This window comes from Amblyomma maculatum, chromosome 11 (genome assembly GCF_055883805.1).
Source record: "Amblyomma maculatum isolate TAMU_Amacu chromosome 11, ASM5588380v1, whole genome shotgun sequence".
NCBI classification, from domain to species: Eukaryota; Metazoa; Arthropoda; class Arachnida; order Ixodida; family Ixodidae; genus Amblyomma; species Amblyomma maculatum.
The window spans coordinates 97,885,062-97,897,251 of record NC_139354.1 but is presented as its reverse complement, the minus strand read 5'-3'; positions in this window follow the sequence as shown (position 1 = coordinate 97,897,251).

Sequence of the window (12,190 nt, the reverse complement as noted above, 5' to 3'; positions counted from 1 at the left end):
CGATGCCTCGGCATGCGTTGTGCTCTAACGCCCATCGAGAAACATCTGTTGGCGGGCGCGTAACATAACGTGGTGGGTTGCCATTTATCCCACCTACCTGTGAAGTCAGGTCTCGCAGTACAGCTGCTGCGAAAAATACGCACCACCTATTCAAGTGAACCACGGATTTCGAAGTTGTCAGCACTATTCAGTGATCTCGTATGGAAGAACTGAAACGAGCACTAGAATAGATCAATACGGTGATGCCAGGGACTGCAGTGCTTTTCAACACCAGCCAGATGTATGGCATGATTTTAAAGGCTCCCCAGATCATCATCCGCAAGAATGTCTGGAAACAAATGACAATCGAAGATCCTGATCAACTAGAGGGATCGGAACCGTCTAGGGTGCAGTTTCTTGCTCTTTAAAGGCGAATGTCTACAACCCGAAAAGTACAATACTGGCATATATCTATAGATTACCTTAGTGTAGGCTTCTTTCTTTTTATAACCGTGTGTTGTTTTTTTTTGAAAAATTAGAAATTGTTCTCTCCTGATCCCTCAACAAAGAAGTGCCATAGTGCACCTACACAAGAATTCGCTACAAGGAAGGGTGCCAGTGAAATAATATACTGTTCAAACTTTCATAGTAGAGTTTAGAAGAGTGCCAATAACATGCACTACCAGAGATTCGTAGCAAACAAACAAGTAAATATAAGGGCCAACGAGCATTCGCTTCGAGTAAACAATTTTCCCCGACAAGGAAATAAATGCAAATTTCACCAAGGGTAGAAATTTATCATGCGCGTACTGCGCATGTGTGTGCCAAAAGTAGAGATGTTCCCAAAAATGGACATTTTATCATTATCTGTGCTTTCAAGAAGTGCATTAACCCTAAGAATATAGGCCATATGTATAGCATATCACGACAAACTTAACAAAGCAACTCTCAAACTTGCATATTGGCAACCAGAAACTCGTAGCGGGGACTGCGTGTCTTCCTTTGTTGCATTTCAGTTTGTTCTATTCGCAAGGGGCAGTTGCTGAACATCACAATCAATTTGAAAGTAAAGACCACAACACTCATATTGGTCTCATTTTATTCCTATCGAGCAACTCAGGCGGCAGTAAGATACATGGATGGATTTATTGAAAAGAAAGGCAGAAAGGTTGGCCAGAATGAATAAAATCTGGCCTGCTTTTCTGCACTGGGGAAGGGGAATGGAGAAGAAAGAGGATTATGATGGGTGGCGATGTAAGAGACGGCCTATGAAAAAACATACAAGCCGGGCAGCTTGCTTTACAAGCGCGAAGCACGTCCGCTGGCGCACTAAAAACGGCAAAGAGCATGCACTGCCTGGACATCCTTCCCCTTGCCCTGTCAAGCGCCCAGCGGCAGTTCCTCCGACAGAAGCGTCTTGTCAAAGCGCTTCAAGGAAACGACTACAACATTTCATCCACGCGCATATGTTGGCCACATCAATAATATATGCTTCACAGTTTTGGGGAAAACACAAGTTGAACATTAATTAAATGCAAGTACCGGCGCGCGAAAGTCACGATTTAAAGAAGTTTATGTAGAAAACATGTATGATGGTGCGGAAGTCCACGCAGAACATAAAATGTCCATATTGCCGCGAAACCTTCAAAACTGTATTTGTTGTTTTTTAGCAGCCGCCGGCATACAGACTTATCGCTCTGATTCTGGATCGCGTATCAGTTCCGTAATCTTTGTTTGTTAATGCTCGATGTCGCCAGTCACACCTTTATCAGTTTCGTTGTAGCGCGAGATGCACCGGGATCTGCTTCGAAGATTCCGGCCACTCGTGTGTCTTTCCACAATATTCCTTCCCGTGCTGGTAGCTGTTTCCGGCGTTATCTAGATTGTTCTGTGCAGCCTTTACATTGAGCGTTGACGAGTGCGACGAGCATTCTTTGTTCGACGATCGACCAGTACGTTTGTTGCTATCTGTTTGCTTAGTTGCTTAGTTGTTTTGCGGGTGCAAGTCAGCCCAATAAAGAATTAATTTCCGTACCATCAAGCCTGTGTCCTCATTTGTGTCATCGACCCTGGTCACCCCCACGTGACAATATTTGATCAAACCTTGTTAAACGAATGTGTCGAGCGTCTGGCTGGGCCCATCAGTGGCATTTTTTATGTAGTTGGTAAGAAGACACGTCACATCCGCTCTTGAAAAAGGCACAACGGTTTAGAGGCCATTGCTTAGGGCACGTTTTGCTGCAACATCGTCCTGTTTATTTTCAAGGAGCCTGCAATGGGCAGGGATGAATTGCGACATTATGATGTGGCTTTGCAGTCGGGAAGATGTAAGAGGCTTCTTAAAGTTTAGTACCAGAGACTGGTAAGCAGTGTGACGTAATAAATTTTCCAAATTTTTCAATGCAGTCTTCAAGGCCGTAAATATACACCATGCATTCAAGGCCGTAAATATACACCGTGGTTCCATGCATATGTAGCGAATACATTCCCTCAGGGTTACAAATTCAGCGGTGGTTGGCTTAGAAATATGTCCCGAAAGAAATATAGAGTTGTTTTCTGAGCGCGTAGGACCTCAGCTGCAGCAGTTGCCTGTGCTGCCACAGATCCGTCAGTGTATATGTGAATATAATTTGAATATGCTCACCAGATGAGCTCCAGAGAAAGTTCTTTGAGCCCACTAACTGGCACCATTGATTTTTTTAGTATCCCGGGAACACAAATGTGCACCAAATGTTTATCCATCAGCCATTCGGGTTAGTCGAGATGATATGGGAGGGCATATCCTGTTGGTACTTGAGACTAATGGCAGCGGAGTGCACTTTTAAAACTGAAGTCCGGCCTCCCGTCCACAATCTTGCTCAATGAGTGAAAACGGTGTCGTGTAAGCGCTCGTAAATATACTCGAAGTGGCTCGTGTGACAAGTTTATAAATATGCGCGAGCATGTGCCTCTTCAATTCCACCTTTGTTAGAGGTGCATGTGAAGAGTCCAGGGCCTATTTTCAGTGCATACGTTTTCACACTTTCTAAAGTTCACCAAAAGAAAATGCTCATATCAGAAAGTACTAGGCGTCTGTAGCGGATGTAACTTACAGAGTCTCGTAAAGCGATAGTAAGGAGCGCTCAGTTGCACCTCATTTGATTCCAGCTATGAAACGAAGAAAGTGACAAAAATTCACCTGCCGTTTCTTCACCATAATAATATAAATCTACAAAAATAGTCTGCGGTCAATAATTACTTCCAAGTATCTGACATTGGAGAAGTAAAGTATTAGAACTTGATGAAGAGTAGCCCCGCTGGGGTGGTGCAGTGGTAAGACACTCGACTACTGCGCTGGAGTACCCGGGTTCGAACCCGACCTCTGTGGCTGCGTTTCGATGCAGGCGAAACGAAGAGGCGTCCGTGTGCTGTGTGATGTCAGCGCACGTTAAAGATCCCCAGGTGGTCGAAATTACTCCGTAGTCCTCCGCTACGGCTCCTCTTTCTTTCCACTTTCACTCCCACCTTCCTCCCTTCCTTTACAGCGTGGTTGAGGCGTCCACAGAAAACAAGTGAGACAGTTACCGCGCCTTTCCCTTCCTATAAATCAATAAAGAAATGTAATCGGATAGCAGCAGACACATTTTGCCATAAATGCGATAACTGCACACTTTTCTGCCGATAAAAGCAAACATGGACGCTGTAGGTACATCGATGTAGATGACACAGCGTCATTGCAATCTCGCACGTAGTTGTGAGCGCGTCGAACTAGAACCCCAGATGCAGATGTCATCAGCATATACACTGATGTGGATATTAGTTGGCAGTTCACTCATGCAGCCAATTAGCGCATCGTTAAATAAAGTTGGGCTGAGGATATCTCCCTGGGGAGCTCCATGACCGACCTGATAGCAGGAAGTATCAGTATCTCCATCAGGCGTAGTCATGTAAACAGAGCGCCCTTTAAGATACAATCCACAGGTACAACTTATCCGCCCCGTTTGGACCCGTAGTGGAGTTGCTAGAGAAGCAACCCATGCCTTACTAGGTTCAACGGAGCTTTCTCTAGAGTAAATAGCTTTAGGCATTCTAAATATGTGAAATATTTGATTTTCCGGGAGGTGTTTCGCGTGCATTTGTTATTTTGTCATGTATTTGTTTGCTTTAGAATACGATGTGGCCGCCATCATCATTGTATTATAAATAAAATTCACTGCGATGCACATTTACCTTGATATGTTTCAGAAAAGGAGTCTCGCAACCTCCATCGCGAAACCATTTTAGCTGCATGAAACCGGTAAGTCAATAGTTTACGCCTTATATTTTGTATGGCAAAATGAAGCGCTCTTGTGATTAAAACGACTCTTGCTCCCGCTACCGAAGGCGTGCATCGCAAAGCTTTTAATCCGTGAGGTAGCGTTAATGAAGTTAACTAAAACGTATAAAACAGCGCTGGCATTTTTTCCTTCGACAAAGCGAGCCGATGCTCCTAATGAATTGCAAACATTATTAGCCCAGCTATGCAGAAAATAAACATCAGAATTAGATGCCTTGATGAAAATGTCAGGTTACTCCTACGCACCTAAGCCTTTAAATTCCCATCCTGTTTTTGCTAAAAATGTCTATTCCAAAGAAGAAAAACCTCATAAACCACTAACTTTATTCTGTGCTTGTTTTGTTATTTTTACTCCCAAATTTGATTATATTGGCACGAAAACAACGAGCGGCAATTCACCTATCATAGTAACAGATAAGTAAGAAGGAAGTCCAGGTGCGCTTAAGATCTCACCAATATAATACACTTATTGCGCCTCTGTAGGCCGAGACGTATTTGAATTACACCATTTGGTTTTACTGCTAAGCAATACCAACGCGTTAACTCAAGGCATAATTTTTTTAATTTTATGCACCTGAAGAGCGACTACGAATAAATAAAGTAACTAACCAGCGGTTGACTAATTCTAGCTAGTAGTCTACTGTCTGGTTACTTCTTAGGCTTGCTTCTATAACCGATGGCCGTGGCTTTTATTTTCTGAGACATATTAAAGAATAGGAAGCCATTTGGCTTTATCAAATATGTAAAACTGTGGTAGAGCATGCTAACTGCAAAGCTTGGACTTATAATGTTTCCTGAGACATTTGATCCCATAAGGTATGCACTAAAGGATTATTGGTATGCTATATTGTTCAGTTCAGTTCAGTCGTTCAGTTGTGTCCGACTCTTCGCGACCTTATAGACCATATCACGCCACGCTTTCTGGTTTCTCACTACCTTCCTAACATCACATAATTTCATCTGCAGCGCCTCGAGGATGCCATCTAACCATCGCGTTCGCTGCCTACCCCTTCTCCGGTAACCCTCAGCCTTTCCCAACATCAAATCTTTCTCTAGCGACTCCTCTCTTCTCATCAGATGACCACATTAGCGGAGCTTTAACTTTAGAATTTGATCCTCCATTGAGCAGTCAGGGTTTATGGCCGATAATATCGACTGATTTCATCTTGTGGCAGTCCAAGCAACTCTCAAGAGTCTCCGCCAGCACCACAATTCAAACGCGTCATGCTATATAGTACAACGTGGAACAATTACACGGCGCATGAAGCAAGCTGAAGTGGTAAAGTGATGGTAAATTCAATCGTCGTAGAGTAGTAATGTGCATGCTGAGACAACACACAATACCCGGGAGCATTGTCTTCCACTGCCATTGAAAAGTAGCCCAGAAGTAAGGTGTACAGTCGGCCATCTATCGCATCTAAAATGCCACTGGCGCACTCTCGAAGGTTGACGAAACTTAGTGTTCACTCTTTAAATATTTTAGGTTTTTGTATTGTGGCTACGTCTTTACAAGAATTGAATATTTTGGCGTTGGTGATAGCGGAAATATTGACGCACTCTAAAAGTCGCGTGCCCGTTGCGACCGATATTAATTATATTAGCTTCATAGAATTGTACAGCTGCTTGTTTTCCTGTGAGCCAAGTTTTTTTAGCTTTTTAAAATAGGGTGAGACAATGTTAGGGCAAATATTCTTTCCAATAATCTACTTATTCGATTCGAATGCACAGGCGATAATTAAATGTTCCAGTGGAAACTTCAAGACTCGGCATATCATCTACTTCTTTTTTCCGGGTTTTTAGGCTGGCTAAATACGTTTTCATGTAATTTGCCCAGCAGCTGCTATATCACACATGCCAATTGTAATTACCATATATGTTTGATAACAGTAAAAAGTATGCATTGCAACAGTACAGTAGGAGCGTAAATATAAAAATTGAAGGTTAGCTTCAACGACGATCGAAGCAAACGTTTTGAAAGAAATTGTGCATTTCATCTAGCTTATCTGTTTCCTTACACGAAGTTGTCAATTTTTTCTAACGGTGTCTAGTTCACACAGTAACGGAGAAATACAAATGTAAAAATAACTAAAGAAGGAATATGATTTCCAGTGAATACATCAAATTGGAACAGAACTAAGAGGTTGCATAACGAAACTAATCTGTGCAGATGGTATTGTAGACGCCAACGTGAGTCACAAGATTTTGTACAAGAGCATTCAGGAAGTAAATGGAAATAACACTTTATCGTGTTAAGCGTTTTTCTGTTTCCGAGCCATGTAGATCTTAAGCATAAGCCCAAGAAAACTGACTTCTGAATGGATTTAACAGTCAGAAAACTAACTATAGCTTGCTGATTACGTTATCCTAATACCCTGTATTTATGAGGAAAAAATAGAAGCGCTTTGATACTTCGCACAATCAATTTTAATTATTTCTGCAGGTCATAACGGCATGCATTCTCTTGTGAGACTGCCTGGTTATGAACAGCTTATACGTTACAAAGGAAATAGCCTTTCTATGTTGGAATCCGTAGCATCCAACTTGATGTATCTCTATTTTAACTTTAGACGCTGTGCTTATCTGAAACCAGGAAGAGCCGCAGACAGAAATAACCTAAATACAGGTAAACATTTCCGAAGAAGGAATTCCATCCCGAAGTTGTGCCAAACGATCCATTGCAATGAACATTTCATACAAGCACTCAGTCATCGACCCGCCTCTGCCTTTCAAGTGCTAAGCCTACATAGCTAGCACTCACTGCCGCTATGTGGTGCAATCACTCGAATTCTCCAAGATACTGATACAATCATCCCCCAACGCTTCGCTCTCGCACTGCAATTTTAAGATTCACTAGGCTGCCAACAAATGTTATTATGCGCTAACAGCAGAATCCCCATTGATCATTTTCCCAATTCTTAACGTTGACATTGAAACTGTAGGTCTGAACCAAATCGACATTGGACGCTACAAGCTAGCGGACATACTTCCCAGTTAGCACATTAAGCTAATTCGTGTTTAATGTTTATTCATATTCTTTCAGGTGTTCAATCAAACACCTTCTTTCTCGTCTTATATAAGCAAAACTTGCTATAGAAAAGTGTAATTCCTTACGCCACAAGTTGCACACAATCAACGAGAAAAATGGTATGCGCCGAGCTAAGGGGCTGTAGTTTTCACAGTGAAACCCTATATCACGTGCACGCGCACTGTATACAATCTCTAAGGTGCCGAGAACAGGACGTTCACGGCGCTAAGGTTTGGAAAGCTCGTTTACGCGACACCGTTAAAGGACTCGGTCTCAGCAAAACCTGGTTTTGGCATTGTCGCTGGAGTGAGCGACATGCAGCAAGTATCCTCCTTGCAGGTGCCAATTTCTAGGTAATATAGGCACGCACAGGTTGGTGCCCAGATTGTATGGTGTCACACATTATATATATCATTGCAGAGTTAGTAGGAGCTCCTAACATATGCAGCACATTTGATTTCAGCAGGTGTGAAGAGATCTGACCCGATAGGTTGGGTTGAATCAGACAAGCCATTCCTATGGGTACGAATGTTGTATGTTTGTATGTCCAGTTAAGGGCGACCCTTTTTTATTTTATATTTGAATACTACAGGCAGCAGCGCTGCCCGAGCAGGAAAATGTCACTATGAACATTATCACTTCGACCTTGGAGCTTTGTAAGACAATATTGTGCGTGTCTACAGAAGACTCGAGCAATACCTGGCTGATTTCACTAGAAGAAGTAAGCAGCGCGTCGTGCTGCTTACCTCGCAGCAAAAGAAATTTCGTTTTAGGCGGTTTTCAGAGCATGCGCACGCTGTGTAGATCTGCCTAATTCATTGTGCACGGAACTATTAAATCACTGAAGCCCAGTTTTAAATTTTTGCCCTCCCAGATTACGCCCCTAGAATTAAGAGTTAGCTTGAAATGAAAATGTTTTGATTCATTGGCCTATACAAAAAGTTAATTGGAAGTACAGCTCAATTACCTTTTTTTACCAGTTGAGTCCATGCAAAACGGTCTCGTCCACAATAATTTCAAATGCATCAAAGTCCCATTTGGGATTAGGTGCTTCTTTGCTGCTGCTCAGTTTCAGAGAATAGATGCTATATAATACCAAAAGCGTGAATATATAATTCAAGCAGTTTATATATCTCGCAATTATGAGAAACAAAACCGTATGTTGTTCTCCTAGCGTGAAAATGGTACCCAAGCCTTAATGTCGGTCAAGTGACACCTGACAGTTGCTTTCAGTAAAATTGCTATACTAAACATCTGCACCTCGTAGATAATAGTGGTCAGACGCATTCTCAGGGACAAACAAGCGCACGACAATCGCCGTGTCCAAGCAACTATTCTTGCCGCCGTGTAAAAATTCAAATTTGGTGGGCTGAAACCATTTCCCCTCTGCACCGGTGTTAGAAAAACTAATAGATAGCTATTGCCGTATCTAGCGTAGAAGCTGCAAATAAAAACTGATTTAATTATATATCATTTCTTAAAAAGCTTTACTAACGCAAAACTTTTTGCTGTTTTCAGTGCGATCCAATGGACCTGCGAATGCAATGCAAGCTGGGATGTCATTGTTTTCCAGAGACACGAAACGAACGATCTGGTGTGTGCCTTGACCCTAGCCTTCAGCTACCTTGGGGATTTAGACCCCAGGCCCATGGGCGTCAAAGAAAACGACGGTTCCCAAGTTAAAATGCACTGCTATATAGTTGAATAAACGACCATTTCGATCTGTGAATAAGTTAGTTAAAGATATATATAAACAAATATCTTGGCTATTGGCAAATTCCTCTACATCCATCCGACCGTGAGAAGAATGCGTTTATAACACCAGATGGTTTATACAAATTTAATGTAATGCCCTTTGTATTATGCGACGCTCCCGCGACGTTCGAGAGATTTATGGACACTATCCGTTGTGGCCTCAAATGGGAAATATGCATGTGTTAACTTGATGATGTTATCATTTTTGGAAATACCTTCCATGCGCACCCAATGAGACGCTCCATAATATTCTTAAATGCATTGGCAAAGCGGGCCTCATTTTGAATTCGAAGAAGTGCTATTTTGGAGAGCGACAAACTTTAGTTCTTGGGTTCCTCGTCAACGAGGATGGTGTAAGGCCGCGGTGGCCCTTTCTTTAATATTTCGGAGCGGGCGCCGCAGAAAACGGCGATGGAAAGTTCTGCAAGCTTCGAGAACGCGACACCACCAATTACGCAATCTCGGCTACCGCGCTGCGCTTCCTCACCCTTGTCGTCATGGGCGGAGTCACGCGTGCATTCCTCCGCACGGTCCCGGCCCTCCTTCTCGCTTCGCGCGGGAGGGCCGCGCGTGCTGACCATGTTCGAGTAAATTCGAGATCCCTCCAGAGGGCCGAGGGGGGCGGGGAGGCATAGCTTTGGTAGCGATAAGCTGTTTTCCGTTCCCCCTCCGCGCCTAGAAGCTTCTGCGCTGACATTTTAAGAACGCGCCACGCAGCCATCGACGGTTCTGGTTCTGATTTTGGTTTGGTTCTCGCTCGGAGAAGATAGCGTAGCAGGAAAGCCCCGACTGAGAAGTCGTAAAAGGGGCGATGCGCTCAGTTTGCAATTAGTCTTTCGCTCAGTCTCGTTTGTAAAGTGTGATGGCTCACTGCCTCGTGTAAATAAGTTTTCTGTACCTTGTGCTTCGTGTTCTTGTTATATAAAGTTAGTTTTCGTTTTGTTACTGCAAGTTCGTCGTCCTACATCTCAGTGTGTTTGTCTGTGAACTACACGTCACCTGCCGAATCGAAGAGCACCTTGGAGAGGTGTGGAAGATTTGAAGAAACAAGAAGAACCTGACGTTTACTGATGGTAATATGCCGGATCCAAAGAAGATTGATGCAGTACGCGACTTCGAAACTTCAGGCCCCTTGAAAAGTCTTCGGAGCTTTCTTGGCCTCTCTTATTATTTTCGGCGCTTCATTGCTCGTTTTGCGCAACTTTCCCACCTCCTTACTTCTCTACTGCACAAAGATTCGTAATTTGTGTGGACCCCAGAGTGCGAATCCCATTTCAATCTGCTCAAGTCTTCTCTAACTTCAGCACCACTGCTGCGTCACTTCGACCCTTCTGCTGTGACAGAGGTTCACACTGAAGCCAGTGGCATCGGTCTTGGGGCGATGCTTGTGCACCTGCGTAGTGTGGCCGAGCACGTTGTTGCATATGTCAGCCGCACGTTCACAAAATATGAACGAAACTACACAGTTGCCGAATTGGAGTGCCTCGCAGTTGTGCTCGCTGTGCATAAGTTCCGACCATACCTATATGGACGCTACTTCAGCATAGTTACTGACCACCATTCGCTATGCTGGACCATCGGACTTCGCTATACATCTGGTTGTCTGGCGCGCTGGGCATTGCGCCTACAAGAATACAACTTTGGTGTCACGTGCAAGAGTGGACGACGTCACAGTGACGCAGACAGCTTGTCACGGCACCCATTGCCGACTTCCGTTAATAATGAAGACGGTTTCGACGGCTGTTTAACCTCAATCGCGTCAACGTTTCCTAGTATGGTGACCTTCAGGCGAGAACAACGCAACGAACGGTCACTGCAGCCTCTTATACAAGAGGCCGAAGGAAGAGCAGTGTAAACGCAGTTTACTATCGAAGACGGTGTTTTGTTCAAGGAGAACTACTCAGTTGACGATGCTACCCTCCTTTTGGTCGTCCCAAGAAGTCTCCGTGCACAATTTTGCATGCCATGCACAATAATATTACCTCTGGACATCTAGGCTTCTGTCGTACCCTACACCGAATATGCTAGCGTTTTTATTGGCAACAAATTTATAAGACAACCAAGCAATACGTTGCGACATGTGAACAATGCCAACGACTTAAGGCACGCCCCACCACGCTGGTCGGGCCTTTACAAACTGTCAAGCCACCTACCTCACCTTTTGAAAAGATTGGAATTGACCTGCTCGGTCCATTTCCAAAGACTGTAGAGGGCTGCCGCTGGGTTATCGTCTGCGTTGACTATCTTACCAGATACGCGGAGACCGCTGCTCTCGGTGCCGCAAAGACTGATGATGTTTCGTCGTTTCTTTTGCATTCTGTTATTCTTCGCCATGACGCACCCCGTGGTATTATATTTGATCAATGCAATAAAAAGCTGCGCTAATAAGACACGAGCGAAGGAAAGGTAGGACACACACAAACGCAGACTGAAAACTTTATTTCGTGAAAAAAAACCAAGGCATATATACGCGATCTCCGCTACTATCTAATCACAAAAAACAGCAAGCGAAGAAGTGACGTGCACTAAATCAACACAAAATATCAAATTCTACTGCATAGATGCTAAAAATAACTAGGGCCGGCCCACTAAGTAAACCAAAAATCTTCCAGTCTGATGGATTATCAGCACAACCATCAAATGGTAAAGCACGAATACAACACAGTGATGCAAGACAAAACCCATAGTACATCATAACACCATCTTCAGGCTAGACAAACAAAACATGGTATAAAAACCAGGTCACACAAGCACCTTATACAAGCCTCGTCAGAAACAAGCAATGCAGTGAAAAAAGGCACCAAGTCAGGCTAAAACCAATTGTCTAACATTAATTCCAACCACAACAACAACACTAACAACAACAAATTTCGCGAAGCTATGACATCCGACCAACACGCAACCCTCAACGCAGACACATGAAAGAAGGCCAAAGCAGACATTATACATAGCCTTTTGGGTTTGGTTTACTTAGTGGGCCGGCCCTAGTTAAGTTTATCATCTCTGGAGTAGAATTTGATATTGTGTGTTGATTTAGTGCACATCACCTCTTCGCTTGCTGTTTTTTGTGATTAGATAGTAGCGGAGATCGCGTATATATGCCATGGTTTTCTTCA